Source organism: Schistocerca gregaria, chromosome 8 (assembly GCF_023897955.1).
Source record: "Schistocerca gregaria isolate iqSchGreg1 chromosome 8, iqSchGreg1.2, whole genome shotgun sequence".
Taxonomy (NCBI): Eukaryota; Metazoa; Arthropoda; class Insecta; order Orthoptera; family Acrididae; genus Schistocerca; species Schistocerca gregaria.
The window spans coordinates 28,832,539-28,851,050 of NC_064927.1; positions in this window are offsets into that span (position 1 = coordinate 28,832,539).

An 18,512-nucleotide genomic window follows, 5' to 3' on the forward strand; every position below is an offset into this window, starting at 1 on the left:
CACAGAAAATGCATCTTGATTCAATACAACAGTCTCCATGCGCAGATCCTCCATGGGAGTAATGTCTCAAACAGTCTACGCTTTGATCGTTCCCTGGTAGACCAGTAGAAGTTTCAATTGCACATCTGGAAGCATTCTGTAATCTGTGGACTACCAGAGTGTTGATGAATCACAGAAATTGCATCGGGATTGAATACAACAGTCACCATGCGCAATGTACTAAATGGGAATAATGTCTCTAACAGTCAACGCTTTGATCGTTCCCTGGAAGACCAGTAGTAGTTTCCGATGCACATATGGAGGCTTTCCGTAATCTGTGGACTATCAGAGTGTTGTTGAAACACAGAAATTGCATCGGGATTGAATACAACAGTCACCATGCGCACATTCCTCCATAAAAGTAATGTCTCAACAGTCTATGCTTTGATCGTTCCCTGGAAGACCAGTAGTAGTTTCCGATGCACATCTGGAGGCATTTTGTAATCTGTGGAATATCAGAGTGTTGATGAAACACAGAAATTGCATCGGGATTGAATACAACAGTCAGCATGCGCACTTTCCTCCATGGGAGTAATGTATCAAACAGTCTACGCTTTGATCGTTCCCTGGAAGACCAGTAGTAGTTTCCGATGCACATCTGGAGGCATTTTGTAATCTGTGGAATATCAGAGTGTTGATGAAACACAGAAATTGCATCGGGATTGAATACAACAGTCACCATGCGCACTTTAAACCATGGGAGTAATGTATCAAACAGTCTACGCTTTGATCGTTCCCTGGAAGACCAGTAGTAGTTTCCGCTGCACATCTGGAGGCATTCTGTAATCTGTGGAGATTCAGAGTGTTGATGAAACACAGAAATTGCATCGGGATTGAATACAAGAGTCTCCATGCGCAGTTTCCTCCATGGGAGTAATGTCTCAAACAGTCTACGCTTTGATCGTTCCCTGGAAGACCAGTAGAGGTTTACGATGAACATCTGGAGGCATTCTGTAATCTGTGGACTATCAGAATGATGATGAAACACAGAAATTGCATCGGGATTGAATGCAACAGTCACCATGCACACTTTCCCCCAGGGGAGTAATTCTCAAACAGTCTATGCTTTGATCGTTCCCTGTAAGACCAGTAGTAGTTTCCGATGCACATCTGGTGGCATTCAGTAATCTGTGGACTAAAAGAGTGTTGATGAAACACAGAAATTGCATCGGGAATGAATACAACAGTCACCATGCGCACTTTACTCCATGGGAGTAATGTATCAAACAGTCTACGCTTTGATCGTTACCTGGAAGACCAGTAGTAGTTTCCAAAGCACATCTGGAGGCATTCTGTAATCTGTGGAGTATCAGAGTGTTGATGAAACACAGAAATTGCATCGGGATTGAATACAACAGTCACCATGCGCCCTTTCCTCCATGGGAGTAATGTCTATAACAGTCTACGCTTTGATCGTTCCCTGGAAGACCAGTAGTAGTTCCCGATGCACATCTGGAGGCTTTCTGTACTCTGTGGACTATCAGAGTGTTGATGAAACACAGAAATTGCATCGGGATTTAATACAAAGGTCTCCATGCGCAGTTTCCTTCATGGTAGTAATGTCTCAAACAGTCTACGCTTTGATCGTTCCCTTGAAGACCAGTAGTAGTTTCCGATTCACATCTGGAGTCATTCTGTAATATGTGGACTATCAGACTGTTGATGAAACACAGAAATTGCATCGAGATTGAAAACAACAGTCACCATGAGCACTTTCTTCCATGGGAGTAATGTCTCTAACATTCTACGATTTGATCGTTCCATGGAAGACCAGTAGTAGTTTCCGATGCACATCTGGTGGCACTCTGTAATCTGTGACTATCATACTGTTGATGAAACACAGATATTGCATCGAGATTGAATACAACAGTCACTATGCGCACCTTCCTCCATGGGAGTAATGTCTCAAACAGTCTACGCATTGATCGTTCACTGGAAGACCAGTAGTAGTTTCTGATGCACATCTGGTAGGATTCTGTAATGTGTAAACTATCAGAGTGTTGATGAAACACAGTAATTCTATCGGGATTAAATACAACAGTCACCATGCCCACTTTCCTCCATGGGACTAATGTCTCTAACAGTCTACGCTTTGCTCGTTCCCTGGAAGACCAGTAGTAGTTTCCGATGCACATCTGAAGGCATTCTGTAATCTGTGGACTATCAGAGTGTTGATGAAACACAGAAATTGCATCGGGATTGAATACAACAGTCGCCATGCGCACTTTCCTCCATGGGAGTAATGTATCAAACAGTCTACGGTATGATCGTTCCCTGGAAGACCTGTAGTAGTTTCTGATGCACATCTGGTGGCATTCTGTAATGTGTAGACTATCAGAGTGTTGATGAAACACAGTAATTCTATCGGGATTAAATTCAACAGTCACCATGCGCACTTTCCTCCATGGGAGTAATGTCTCTAACAGTCTACGCTTTGCTCGTTCCCTGGTAGACCAGTAGTAGTTTCAATTGCACATCTGGAGGCATTCTGTAATCTGTGGACTACCAGAGTGTTGATGAAACACAGAAATTGCATCGGGATTGAATACAACAGTCACCATGCGCACTTTACTAAATGGGAATAATGTCTCTAACAGTCTACGCTTTGATCGTTCCCTGGAAGACCAGTAGTAGTTTCCGATGCACATATGGAGGCTTTCCGTAATCTGTGGACTATCAGAGTGTTGATGAAACACAGAAATTGCATCGGGATTGAATACAACAGTCAACATGCGCACTTTCCTCCATGTTAGTAATGTTTCAAAGAGTTTACGCTTTGATCGTTCCCTGGAAGACCACTAGCAGTTTCCGATGCACATGTGGAGTTTTTCTGTAATCTGTGGAGTATCAGAGTGTTGATGAAACACAGAAATTGCATCGGGATTGAATACAACAGTCACCATGCGGTCTTTCCTCTATGGGAGTAATGTCTCTAACAGTCTACGCATTGATCGTTCCCTGGAAGACCAGTAGTAGTTTCCGATGCCCATCTGGAGGCTTTCTGTACTCTGTGGGCTATCAGAGTGTTGATGAAACATAGTAATTGCATCGGGATTGAATAAAACAGTCACCATGCGCACTTTCCTCCATGGGAGTAATTCTCAAACAGTCTATTCTTTGACCGTTATCTGTAAGACCAGTAGTAGTTTCCGATGCACATCTGGAGGCATTCTGTTGACTATTAGAGTGTTGATTAAACACAGAAATTGCATCGGGATTGAATATAATAGACACTATGCGCACTTTCCGCCATGGGAGTAATGTCTCAGACAGTCTACGCTTTGATCGTTCCCTGGAAGACCAGTATTAGTTTCCGATGCACATCTGGAGGCTTTCTGTTCTCTGTGGACTATCAGAGTGTTGATGAAACACAGAAATTGCATCGGGATTGAATACAACAGTCTCCATGCGCAGTTTCCGCCATGGGAGTAATGTCTCCAACAGTCTACGATTTGATCGTTCCCTGGAAGACCAGTAGTAGTTTCCGATGCACATCTGGAGGCATTCTGTAATCTGTGGACTATCAGAGTGTTGATGAAACACAGAAACTGCATCGGGATTAAATACAACAGTCACCATGCGCACTATCCTTTATGCGAATAATATCTAAAACAGCCTACGCTTTGATCGTTCCCTGGAAGACCAGTAGTAGTTATTGATGCACATGTGGTAGGATTCTGTAATGTGTAAACTATCAGAGTGTTGATGAAACACAGTAATTCTATCGGGATTAAATACAACAGTCACCATGCCCACTTTCCTCCATGGGAGTAATGTCTCAAACAGTCTACGCTTTGCTCGTTCCCTGGAAGACCAGTAGTAGTTTCCGATGCACATCTGAAGGCATTCTGTAATCTGTGGACTATCAGAGTGTTGATGAAACACAGAAATTGCATCGGGATTGAATACAACAGTCGCCATGCGCATTTTCCTCCATGGGAGTAATGTATCAAACAGTCTACGGTTTGATCGTTCCCTGGAAGACCTGTAGTAGTTTCTGATGCACATCTGGTGGCATTCTGTAATGTGTAGACTATCAGAGTGTTGATGAAACACAGTAATTCTATCGGGATTAAATTCAACAGTCACCATGCGCACTTTCCTCCATGGGAGTAATGTCTCTAACAGTCTACGCTTTGCTCGTTCCCTGGAAGACCAGTAGTAGTTTCCGATGCACATCTGGAGGCTTTCTGTTCTCTGTGGACTATCAGAGTGTTGATGAAACACAGAAATTGCATCGGGATTGAATACAACATTCACTATGCGCACATTCCTCCATAAAAGTAATGTCTCAACAGTCTACGCTTTGATCGTTCCCTGGAAGACCAGTAGTAGTTTCCGATGCACATCTAGAGGCATTCTGTAATTTGTGGACTATCAGAGTGTATGATGAAACACAGAAATTGAATCGGGATTGAATACAATAGTCACCATGCGCACATTCCGCCATGGGAGTAATGTCTCCAACAATTTACGCTTTGATCGTTCCGTGGAAGACCAGTACTAGTTATTGATGCATATCTGAAGGAATTCTGTAATCTGTGGACTATCAGAGTGTTGATGAAACACAGTAATTGCATCGGGATTGAATACAACAGTCACCATGCGCACTTTCCTCCATGGGAGTAATGTCTCTAACTGTCTACGCTTTGATCGTTCCCTGGAAGACCAGTAGTAGTTTCCGATGCACATCTGGGGGCTTTCTGTACTCTGTGGACTATCAGAGTGTTGATGAAACACAGAAATTGCATCTTGATTGAATACAACTGTCTCCATGATCAGTTTCATCCATGGGAGTAATGTCTCAAACAGTCTACGCTTTGATCGTTCCCTGGTAGACCAGTAGTAGTTTCAATTGTACATCTGGAGGCATTCTGTAATCTGTGGACTACCAGAGTGTTGATGAAACACAGAAATTGCATCGGGATTGAATACAACAGTCACCATGCGCACTTTACTAAATGGGAATAATGTCTCTAACAGTCTACGCTTTGATCGTTCCCTGGAAGACCAGTAGTAGTTTCCGATGCACATATTGAGGCTTTCCGTAATCTGTGGACTATCAGAGTGTTGATGAAACACAGAAATTGCATCGGGATTGAATACAACAGTCAACATGCGCACTTTCCTCCATGGGAGTAATGTTTCAAAGAGTTTACGCTTTGATCGTTCCCTGGAAGACCACTAGCAGTTTCCGATGCACATGTGGAGTTTTTCTGTAATCTGTGGAGTATCAGAGTGTTGATGAAACACAGAAATTGCATCGGGATTGAATACAACAGTCACCATGCGCACATTCCTCCATAAAAGTAATGTCTCAACAGTATACGCTTTGATCGTTCCCTGGAAGACCAGTAGTAGTTTCCGATGCACATCTGGAGGCATTTTGTAATCTGTGGAATATCAGAGTGTTGATGAAACACAGAAATTGCATCGGGATTGAATACAAGAGTCTCCATGAGCAGTTTCCTCCATTGGAGAAATTCTCAAACAGTCTATGCTTTGATCGTTCCCTGTAAGACCAGTAGTAGTTTCCGATGCACATCTGGTGGCATTCTGCAATCTGTGGACTATCAGAGTGTTGATGAAACACAGAAATTGCATCGGGAATGAATACAACAGACACCATGCGCAGTTTCCTCCATGGGAGTGATGTCTCAAATAGTCTACGCTTTGATCGTTCCCTGGAAGACCAGTAGTAGTTTCAGATGCACATCACGAGGCATTCTGTACTCTGTGGACTATACGTGTGTTGATGAAACACAGAAATTGCATCGGGATTGAATGCAATAGTCACCATGCGCTCTTTCCTCTATGGGAGTAATGTCTCTAACAGTCTACGCTTTGATCGTTCCCTGGAAGATCAGTAGTAGTTTCCGATGTATATCTGGAGGCTTTCTGTACTCTGTGGACTATCAGAGTGTTGATGAAACATAGTAATTGCATCGGGATTGAATACAACAGTCACCATGCGCAGTTTCCTCCATGGGAGTAATGTCTCAAACAGTCTACGCTTTGATCGTTCCCTGGAAGACCAGTAGAGGTTTACGATGAACATCTGGAGGCATTCTGTAATCTGTGGACTATCAGAATGTTGATGAAACACAGAAATTGCATCGGGATTGAATACAACAGTCACCATGCGCACTTTCCTCCATGGGAGTAATTCTCAAGCAGTCTATGCTTTGATCGTTCCCTGTAAGACCAGTAGTAGTTTCCGATGCACATCTGGTGGCATTCTGTAATCTGTGGACTATCAGAGTGTTGATGAAACACAGATATTGCATCGAGAATGAATACAACAGACACCATGCGCAGTTTCCTTCATGGGAGTGATGTCTCAAACAGTGTACGCTTTGATCGTTCCCTGGAAGACCAGTAGTAGTTTCAGATGCACATCTCGAGGCATTCTGTACTCTGTGGACTATCAGAGTGTTGATGAAACACAGAAATTTCATCGGGATTGAATGCAACAGTCACCATGCGCTCTTTCCTCTATGAGAGTAATGTCTCTAACAGTGTACGCTTTGATCGTCCCCTGGAAGACCAGTAGTAGTTTCCGATGTATATCTGGAGGCTTTCTGTACTCTGCGGACTATCAGAGTGTTGATGAAACATAGTAATTGCATCGGCATTGAATACAACAGTCACCATGCGCACTTTCCCCCAAGGGAGTAATTCTGAAACAGTCTATTCTTTGACCGTTCACTGTAAGACCAGTAGTAGTTTCCGATGCACATCTGGAGGCATACTGTTGACTATTAGAGAGTTGATGAAACACAGAAATTGCATCGGGATTGAATATAATAGTCACTATGCGCACTTTCCGCCATGGGAGTAATGTCTCAGACAGTCTACGCTTTGATCTTTCCCTGGAAGACCAGTAGTAGTTTCCGATGCACATCTGGAGGCATTCTGTAATTTGTGGACTATCAGAATGTTGATGAAACACAGAAATTGCATCGGGATTGAATACAACAGTCACCAGGCGCACTTTCCTCCATGGGAGTAATGTCTCAAACAGTATACGCTTTGATCGTTCCCTGGAAGACCACTAGTAGTTTCTGATGCACATGTGGTGGCATACTGTAATGTGTAGACTATCAGAGTGTTGATAAAACACAGTAATTCCATCGGGATTAAATACAACAGTCACCATGCGCACTTTCCTCCATGGGAGAAATGTCTCTAACAGTCTACCCTTTGATCATTCCCTGGAAGACCAGTAGTAGTTTCCGATGCACATCTGGAGGCTTTCTGTTCTCTGTGGACTATCAGAGTGTTGATGAAACACAGAAATAGGATCGGGATTGAATACAACAGTCTCCATGCGCAGTTTCCGCCATGGGAGTAATGTCTCCAACAGTCTACGCTTTGATCGTTATCTGGAAGACCAGTAGTAGTTTCCGATGCACATCTGGAGGCAATCTGTAATCTGTGGACTATCAGAGTGTTGATGAAACACAGAAACTGCATCGGGATTGAATACAACAGTCACCATGCGCATTATCCTCCATTCGATTAATATCTAAAACAGCCTACGCTTTGATCGTTCCCTGGAAGACCAGTAGTAGTTTCCGATGCACATCTGAAGAAATTCTGTAATCTGTGGACTATCAGAGTGTTGATGAAACACAGTAATTGCATCGGGATTGAATACAAGTCACCATGCGCACTTTCGTCCATGGGAGTTATGTCTCTAAGAGTCTACGCTTTGATCGTTCCCTGGAAGACCAGTAGTAGTTCCCGATGCACATCTGGAGGCTTTCTGTACTCTGTGGACTATCAGAGTGTTGATGAAACACAGAAATTGCATCGGGATTGAATACAACAGTCTCCATGCGCAGTTTCCTTCATGGTAGTAATGTCTCAAACAGTCTACGCATTGATCGTTCACTGGAGGACCAGTAGTAGTTTCTGATGCACATCTGGTAGGATTCTGTAATGTGTAGACTATCAGAGTGTTGATGAAACACAGTATTTCTATCGGGATTAAATACAACAGTCACCATGCGCACTATCCTCCATGGGAGTAATGTCTCAAACAGTCTACGCTTTGCTCGTTCCCTGGAAGACCAGTAGTAGTTTTCGATGCACATCTGGAGGCTTTCTGTTCTCTGTGGACTATCAGAGTGTTGATGAAACACAGAAATTGCATCGGGATTGAATACAACGGTCACCATGCGCACTTTTCTCCATAAAAATAATGTCTCAACAGTCTACGCTTTGATCGTTCCCTGGAAAACCAGTAGTAGTTTCCGATGCACATCTGGGGGCATTCTGTAATCTGTGGAATATCATAGTGTTGATGAAACACAGAAATTACATCGGGATTGAATACAACAGTCTCCATGCGCACTTTCCTCAATGGGAGTAATTCTCAAACAGTCTATGCTTTGATCGTTCCCTGTAAGACCAGTAGTAGTTTCCGATGCACATCTGAAGGCATTCTGTAATCTGTGGACTATCAGAGTGTTGATGAAACACAGAAATTGCATCGGGATTGAATACAATAGTCACTATGCGCACTTTCCGCCACGGGAGTAATGTCTCAGACAGTCTACGCTTTGATCTTTCCCTGGAAGATCAGTAGTAGTTTCCGATGCACAACTGGAGGCATTCTGTAATTTGTGGACTATCAGAGTGTATGATGAAACACAGAAATTGCATCGGGATTGAATACAACAGTAACCAGGCGCACTTTCCTCCATGGGAGTAATGTCTCAAACAGTCTACGATTTGATCGTTCCCTGGAAGACCACTAGCAGTTTCTGATGCACATCTGGTGGCATTCTGTAATGTGTAGACTATCAGAGTGTTGATGAAACACAGTAATTCTATCGGGATTAAATACAACAGTCACCATGCGCACCTTCCTCCATGGGAGTAATGTCTCTAACAGTCTACGCTTTGCCCATTCCCTGGAAGACCAGTAGTAGTTTCCGATGCACATCTGGAGGCTTTCTGTCCTCTGTGAACTATCAGAGTGTTGATGAAACACAAAAATTGCATCGGGATTCAATACAACAGTCACCATGCGCACTTTCCTCCAAGGGAATAATGTCTCAAACAGTCAACGCTTTGATCGTTCCCTGTAAGACCAGCAATAGTTTCCGATGCACATCTGAAGGCATTCTGTAATCTGTGGACTAACAGAGTGTTGATGAGACACAGAAATTGCATCGGGATTGAATACAATAGTCACCATGCGCACTTTCCGCCATGGAGTAATGTCTCCAACAGTCTACGCTTTGATCGTTCCCTGGAAGACCAGTAGTAGTTTCCGATGCACATCTGGAGGCTTTCCGTAATCTGTGGACTATCAGAGTGTTGATGAAACACAGAAATTGCATCGGCATTGAATACAACAGTCACCATGCGCACTTTCCTCCATGGGAGTAATGTCTCTAACAGTCTACGCTTTGATCGTTCCCTGGAAGACCAGTAGTAGTTTCCGATGCACATCTGGAGGCTTTGTGTACTCTGTGGACTATCAGAGTGTTGATGAAACACAGAAATTGCATCTTGATTGAATACAACAGTCTCCATGCGCACATTCCTCCATAAAAGAAAGGTCTCAAACAGTCTACGCTTTGATCGTTCCCTGGGAGACCAGTAGTAGTTTCCGATGAATATCTGGAGGCATTCTGTAATTTGTGGACTATCAGAGTGTATGATGAAACACAGAAATTGCAACGGGATTGAATACAACAGTCACCAGGCGCACTTTCCTCCATGGGAGTAATGTCTCAAACAGTCTGCGCTTTGATCGTTCCCTGGAAGACCACTAGTAGTTTCTGATGCACATCTGGTGGCATTCTGTAATGTGTAGACTATCAGAGTGTTGATGAAACACAGAAACTGCATCGGGATTGAATACAACAGTCACCATGCGCATTATCCTCCATGCGATTAATAACTAAAACAGCCTACGCTTTAATCGTTCCCTGGAAGACCAGTAGTAGTTATTGATGCACATCTGAAGAAATTCTGTAATCTGTGGACTATCAGAGTTTTGATGAAATACAGATATTGCATCGGGATTGAATACAATAGTCACCATGCGCACTTTCCGCCATGGGAGTAATGTCTCCAACAGTCTACGCTTTGATCGTTGCCTGGAAGACCAGTAGTAGTTTCCGATGCACATCTGAAGGCATTCTGTAATCTGTGGACTATCAGAGTGTTGATGAAACACAGAAATTGCATCAGGATTGAATACAATAGTCACCATGCGCACTTTCCGCCATGGGAGTAATGTCTCCAACAGTCTACGCTTTGATCGTTGCCTGGAAGACCAGTAGTAGTTTCCGATGCACATCTGGAGGCATTCTGTAATCTGTGGACTATCAGAGTGTTGATGAAACACCGAAATTGCATCGGGATTGAATACAATAGACTCCATGCGCACTATCCTGCATGCGAGTAATATCTAAAACAGCCTACGCTTTGATCGTTCCCTGGAAGACCAGTAGTAGTTTCCGATGCACATCTGGAGGCTTTGTGTACTCTGTGGACTATCAGAGTGTTGATGAAACACAGAAATTGCTTCTTGATTGAATACAACAGTCTCCATGGGCACATTCCTCCATAAAAGAAAGGTCTCAAACAGTCTACGCTTTGATCGTTCCCTGGGAGACCAGTGGTAGTTTCCGATGAACATCTGGAGGCATTCTGTAATTTGTGGACTATCAGAGTGTTGACGAAACACAGAAATTGCATCGGGATTGAATACAACAGTCACCATGCGCACTTTCCTAGACGGGAGTAATGTCTCAAACAATCTACGCTTTGATCGTTCCCTGGGAGACCAGTAGTAGTTTCCGATGCAAATCTGGTGGCATTCTGTAATGTGTAGACTATCAGAGTGTTGATGAAACACAGTAATTGCATCGGGATTAAATACAACAGTCACCATGCGCACCTTCCTCCATGGGAGTAATGTCTCTAACAGTCTACGCTTTGCCCATTCCCTGGAAGACCAGTAGTAGTTTCCGATGCACATCTGAAGAAATTCTGTAATCTGTGGACTATCAGAGTGTTGATGAAACACAGTAATTGCATCGGGATTGAATACAAGTCACCATGCGCACTTTCGTCCATGGGAGTTATGTCTCTAAGAGTCTACGCTTTGATCGTTCCCTGGAAGACAAGTAGTAGTTCCCGATGCACATCTGGAGGCTTTCTGTACTCTGTGGACTATCAGAGTGTTGATGAAACACAGAAATTGCATCGGGATTGAATACAACAGTCTCCATGCGCAGTTTCCTTCATGGTAGTAATGTCTCAAACAGTCTACGCATTGATCGTTCACTGGAGGACCAGTAGTAGTTTCTGATGCACATCTGGTAGGATTCTGTAATGTGTAGACTATCAGAGTGTTGATGAAACACAGTATTTCTATCGGGATTAAATACAACAGTCACCATGCGCACTATCCTCCATGGGAGTAATGTCTCAAACAGTCTACGCTTTGCTCGTTCCCTGGAAGACCAGTAGTAGTTTTCGATGCACATCTGGAGGCTTTCTGTTCTCTGTGGACTATCAGAGTGTTGATGAAACACAGAAATTGCATCGGGATTGAATACAACGGTCACCATGCGCACTTTTCTCCATAAAAATAATGTCTCAACAGTCTACGCTTTGATCGTTCCCTGGAAAACCAGTAGTAGTTTCCGATGCACATCTGGGAGCATTCTGTAATCTGTGGAATATCATAGTGTTGATGAAACACAGAAATTGCATCGGGATTGAATACAACAGTCTCCATGCGCACTTTCCTCAATGGGAGTAATTCTCAAACAGTCTATGCTTTGATCGTTCCCTGTAAGACCAGTAGTAGTTTCCGATGCACATCTGAAGGCATTCTGTAATCTGTGGACTATCAGAGTGTTGATGAAACACAGAAATTGCAACGGGATTGAATACAATAGTCACTATGCGCACTTTCCGCCATGGGAGTAATGTCTCAGACAGTCTACGCTTTGATCTTTCCCTGGAAGATCAGTAGTAGTTTCCGATGCACAACTGGAGGCATTCTGTAATTTGTGGACTATCAGAGTGTATGATGAAACACAGAAATTGCATCGGGATTGAATACAACAGTCACCAGGCGCACTTTCCTCCATGGGAGTAATGTCTCAAACAGTCTACGATTTGATCGTTCCCTGGAAGACCACTAGCAGTTTCTGATGCACATCTGGTGGCATTCTGTAATGTGTAGACTATCAGAGTGTTGATGAAACACAGTAATTCTATCGGGAGTAAATACAACAGTCACCATGCGCACCTTCCTCCATGGGAGTAATGTCTCTAACAGTCTACGCTTTGCCCATTCCCTGGAAGACCAGTAGTAGTTTCCGATGCACATCTGGAGGCTTTCTGTCCTCTGTGAACTATCAGAGTGTTGATGAAACACAAAAATTGCATCGGGATTCAATACAACAGTCACCATGCGCACTTTCCTCCAAGGGAATAATGTCTCAAACAGTCAACGCTTTGATCGTTCCCTGTAAGACCAGCAATAGTTTCCGATGCACATCTGAAGGCATTCTGTAATCTGTGGACTAACAGAGTGTTGATGAGACACAGAAATTGCATCGGGATTGAATACAATAGTCACCATGCGCACTTTCCGCCATGGAGTAATGTCTCCAACAGTCTACGCTTTGATCGTTCCCTGGAAGACCAGTAGTAGTTTCCGATGCACATCTGGAGGCATTCTGTAATCTGTGGACTATCAGAGTGTTGATGAAACACAGAAATTGCATCGGCATTGAATACAACAGTCACCATGCGCACTTTCCTCCATGGGAGTAATGTCTCTAACAGTCTACGCTTTGATCGTTCCCTGGAAGACCAGTAGTAGTTTCCGATGCACATCTGGAGGCTTTGTGTACTCTGTGGACTATCAGAGTGTTGATGAAACACAGAAATTGCATCTTGATTGAATACAACAGTCTCCATGCGCACATTCCTCCATAAAAGAAAGGTCTCAAACAGTCTACGCTTTGATCGTTCCCTGGGAGACCAGTAGTAGTTTCCGATGAATATCTGGAGGCATTCTGTAATTTGTGGACTATCAGAGTGTATGATGAAACACAGAAATTGCAACGGGATTGAATACAACAGTCACCAGGCGCACTTTCCTCCATGGGAGTAATGTCTCAAACAGTCTACGCTTTGATCGTTCCCTGGAAGACCACTAGTAGTTTCTGATGCACATCTGGTGGCATTCTGTAATGTGTAGACTATCAGAGTGTTGATGAAACACAGAAACTGCATCGGGATTGAATACAACAGTCACCATGCGCATTATCCTCCATGCGATTAATAACTAAAACAGCCTACGCTTTAATCGTTCCCTGGAAGACCAGTAGTAGTTATTGATGCACATCTGAAGAAATTCTGTAATCTGTGGACTATCGGAGTGTTGATGAAACACAGTAATTGCATCGGGATTGAATACAAGTCACCATGCTCACTTTCCTCCATGGGAGTAATGTCTCTAAGAGTCTACGCATTGATCGTTCACTGGAAGACCAGTAGTAGTTTCTGATGCACATCTGGTGGCACTCCGTAATCTGTGACTATCAGACTGTTGATGAAACACAGAAATTGCATCGAGATTGAATACAACACTCACCATGCGCACTTTCCTCCATGGGAGTAATGTCTCAAACAGTCTACGCTTTGCTCGTTCCCTGGAAGACCAGTAGTAGTTTCCGATGCACATCTGAAGGAATTCTGTAATCTGTGGACTATCAGAGTTTTGATGAAATACAGATATTGCATCGGGATTGAATACAATAGTCACCATGCGCACTTTCCGCCATGGGAGTAATGTCTCCAACAGTCTACGCTTTGATCGTTGCCTGGAAGACCAGTAGTAGTTTCCGATGCACATCTGAAGGCATTCTGTAATCTGTGGACTATCAGAGTGTTGATGAAACACAGAAATTGCATCAGGATTGAATACAATAGTCACCATGCGCACTTTCCGCCATGGGAGTAATGTCTCCAACAGTCTACGCTTTGATCGTTCCCTGGAAGACCAGTAGTAGTTTCCGATGCACATCTGGAGGCTTTGTGTACTCTGTGGACTATCAGAGTGTTGATGAAACACAGAAATTGCTTCTTGATTGAATACAACAGTCTCCATGGGCACATTCCTCCATAAAAGAAAGGTCTCAAACAGTCTACGCTTTGATCGTTCCCTGGGAGACCAGTGGTAGTTTCCGATGAACATCTGGAGGCATTCTGTAATTTGTGGACTATCAGAGTGTTGACGAAACACAGAAATTGCATCGGGATTGAATACAACAGTCACCATGCGCACTTTCCTAGACGGGAGTAATGTCTCAAACAATCTACGCTTTGATCGTTCCCTGGGAGACCAGTAGTAGTTTCCGATGCAAATCTGGTGGCATTCTGTAATGTGTAGACTATCAGAGTGTTGACGAAACACAGTAATTGCATCGGGATTGAATACAACAGTCACCATGCGCACTTTCCTCCATGGGAGTAATGTCTCTAACAGTCTACGCTTTGATCGTTCCCTGGAAGACCAGTAGTAGTTTACGATGAACATCTGGTGGCTTTCTGTACTCTGTGGACTATCGGAGTGTTCATGAAACAAATTAATTGCATCGGAATTGAATACAACAGTCTCCATGCGCACTTTCCTCCATGGGAGTAATTCTCAAAGAGTCTATGTTTTGATCGTTCCCTGTAAGACCAGTAGTAGTTTCCGATGCACATCTGAAGTCATTCTGTAATCTGTGGACTATCAGAGTGTTGATGAAACACAGAAATTGCATCGGGATTGAATACAATTGTCACTATGCGCACATTCCGCCATGGGAGTAATGTCTCAGACAGTCTACGCTTTGATCTTTCCCTGGAAGACCAGTAGTAGTTTCCGATGCACATCTGGAGGCATTCTGTAATTTGTGGACTATCAGAGTGTATGATGAAACACAGAAATTGCATCGGGATTGAATACAACAGTCACCAGGCGCAGTTTCCTCCATGGGAGTAATGTCTCAAACAGTCTACGCTTTGATCGTTCCCTGGAAGACCACTAGTAGTTTCTGATGCACATCTGGTGGCATTCTGTAATGTGTAGACTATCAGAGTGTTGATGAAACACAGTAATTCAATCGGGATTAAATACAACAGTCACCATGCGCACTATCCTCCATGGGAGTAATGTCTCTAACAGTCTACGCTTTGCTCGTTCCCTGGAAGACCAGTAGTAGTTTCCGATGCACATCTGAAGGCATTCTGTAATCTGTGGACTATCAGTGTGTTGATGAAACACAGTAATTCTATCGGGATTAAATACAACAGTCACCATGCGCACTTTCCTCCATGGGAGTAATGTCTCAAACAGTCTACGCTTTGCTCGTTCCCTGGAAGACCAGTAGTAGTTTCCGATGCACATCTGAAGGCATTCTGTAATCTGTGGACTATCAGAGTGTTGATGAAACACAGAAATTGCATCGGGATTGAATACAATAGTCACTATGCGCACATTCCGCCACGGGAGTAATGTCTCAGACAGTCTACGCTTTGATCTTTCCTTGGAAGACCAGTAGTAGTTTCCGATGCACATCTGGAGGCATTCTGTAATTTGTGGACTATCAGAGTGTATGATGAAACACAGAAATTCCATCGGGATTGAATACAACAGTCACCAGGCGCAGTTTCCTCCATGGGAGTAATGTCTCAAACAGTCTATGCTTTGATCGTTCCCTGGAAGACCACTAGTAGTTTCTGATGCACATCTGGTGGCATTCTGTAATGTGTAGACTATCAGAGTGTTGATGAAACACAGTAATTCAATCGGGATTAAATACAACAGTCACCATGCGCACTTTCCTCCATGGGAGTAATGTCTCTAACAGTCTACGGTTTGCTCGTTCCCTGGAAGACCAGTAGTAGTTTCCGATGCACATCTGGAGGCTTTCTGTTCTCTGTGGTCTATCAGAGTGTTGATGAAACACAGAAATTGCATCGGGATTGAATACAACCGTCACCATGCGCACTTTCCTCCATGGGAGTAATGTCTCAAGCAGTCAACGCTTTGATCGTTCCCTGGAAGACCAGTAGTAGTTTCCGATGCACATCTGAAGGCATTCTGTATATGTGGACTATCAGAGTGTTGATGAAACACAGAAATTGCATCGGGATTGACTACAAGAGTCACCATGCGCACTTTCCGCCATGGGAGTAATGTCTCCAACAATCTACGCTTTGACCGTTCCCTGGAAGACCAGTAGTAGTTTCCGATGCACATCTGGAGGCATTCTGTAATCTGTGGACTATCAGAGTGTTGATGAAACACAGAAATTGCATCGGGATTGAATACAACAGTCACCATGCGCACTATCCTCCATGCGAGTAATATCTAAAACAGCCTACGCTTTGATCGTTCCCTGGAAGACCAGTAGTAATTATTGATGCATATCTGAAGAAATTCTGTAATCTGTTTATTATCAGAGTGATGATGAAACACAGTAATTGCATCGGGATTGAATACAACAGTCACCATGCGCACTTTCCTCCATGGGAGTAATGTGTCTAACAGTCTACGCTTTGATCGTTCCTTGGAAGACCAGTAGTAGTTTCCGATGCACATCTGGAGGCTTTCTGTTCTCTGTGGACTATCAGAGTGTTGATGAAACACAGAAATTGCATCGGGATTGTATACAATAGTCACTATGCGCACTTTCCGCCATGGGAGTAATGTCTCAGACAGTCTACGCTTTGATCATTCCCTGGAAGACCAGTAGTAGTTCCCGATGCACATCTGGAGGCTATCTGTACTCTGTGGACTATCAGAGTGTTGATGAAACACAGAAATTGCATCGGGATTGAATACAACAGTCACCTGGCGCATTTTCCTCGATGGGAGTAATGTCTCAAACAGTCTACGCTTTGATCGTTCCCTTGAAGACCAGTAGTAGTTTCCGATGCACATCTGCAGTCATTCTGTAATCTGTGGACTATCAGACTGTTGATGAAACACAGAAATTGCATCGAGATTGAAAACAACAGTCACCATGAGCACTTTCCTCCATAAAGGTAATGTCTCAACAGTCTACGCTTTGATCGTTCCCTGGAAGACCACTAGTAGTTTCTGATGCACATCTGGAGGCATTCTGTAATCTGTGGAATATCATAGTGTTGATGAAACACAGAAATTGCATCGGGATTGAATACAACAGTCTCCATGCGCACTTTCCTCCATGGGAGTAATTCTCAAACTGTCTATGCTTTGATCGTTCCCTGTAGGACCAGTAGTAGTTTCCGATGCACATCTGAAGGCATTCTGTAATCTGTGGACTATCAGAGTGTTGATGAAACACAGAAATTGCATCGGGATTGAATACAATAGTCACTATGCGCACTTTCCGCCATGGGAGTAATGTCTCAGACAGTCTACGCTTTGATCTTTCCCTGGAAGACCAGTAGTAGTTTCCGATGCACATCTGGAGACATTCTGTAATTTGTGGACTATCAGAGTGTATGATGAAACACAGAAATTGCATCGGGATTGAATACAACAGTCACCTGGCGCACTTTCCTCGATGGGAGTAATGTCTCAAACAGTCTACGCTTTGATCGTTCCCTGGAAGACCACTAGTAGTTTCTGATGCACATCTGGTGGCATTCTGTAATGTGTAGACTATCAGAGTGTTGATGAAACACAGTAATTCTATCGGGATTAAATACAACAGTCACCATGCGCACTTTCCTCCATGGGAGTAATGTCTCTAACAGTCTACGCTTTGCTCGTTCCCTGGAAGACCAGTAGTAGTTTCCGATGCACATCTGGAGGCATTCTGTAATTTGTGGACTATCAGAGTGTATGATGAAACACAGAAATTCCATCGGGATTGAATACAACAGTCACCAGGCGCAGTTTCCTCCATGGGAGTAATGTCTCAAACAGTCTATGCTTTGATCGTTCCCTGGAAGACCACTAGTAGTTTCTGATGCACATCTGGTGGCATTCTGTAATGTGTAGACTATCAGAGTGTTGATGAAACACAGTAATTCAATCGGGATTAAATACAACAGTCACCATGCGCACTTTCCTCCATGGGAGTAATGTCTCTAACAGTCTACGGTTTGCTCGTTCCCTGGAAGACCAGTAGTAGTTTCCGATGCACATCTGGAGGCTTTCTGTTCTCTGTGGTCTATCAGAGTGTTGATGAAACACAGAAATTGCATCGGGATTGAATACAACCGTCACCATGCGCACTTTCCTCCATGGGAGTAATGTCTCAAGCAGTCAACGCTTTGATCGTTCCCTGGAAGACCAGTAGTAGTTTCCGATGCACATCTGAAGGCATTCTGTATATGTGGACTATCAGAGTGTTGATGAAACACAGAAATTGCATCGGGATTGACTACAAGAGTCACCATGCGCACTTTCCGCCATGGGAGTAATGTCTCCAACAATC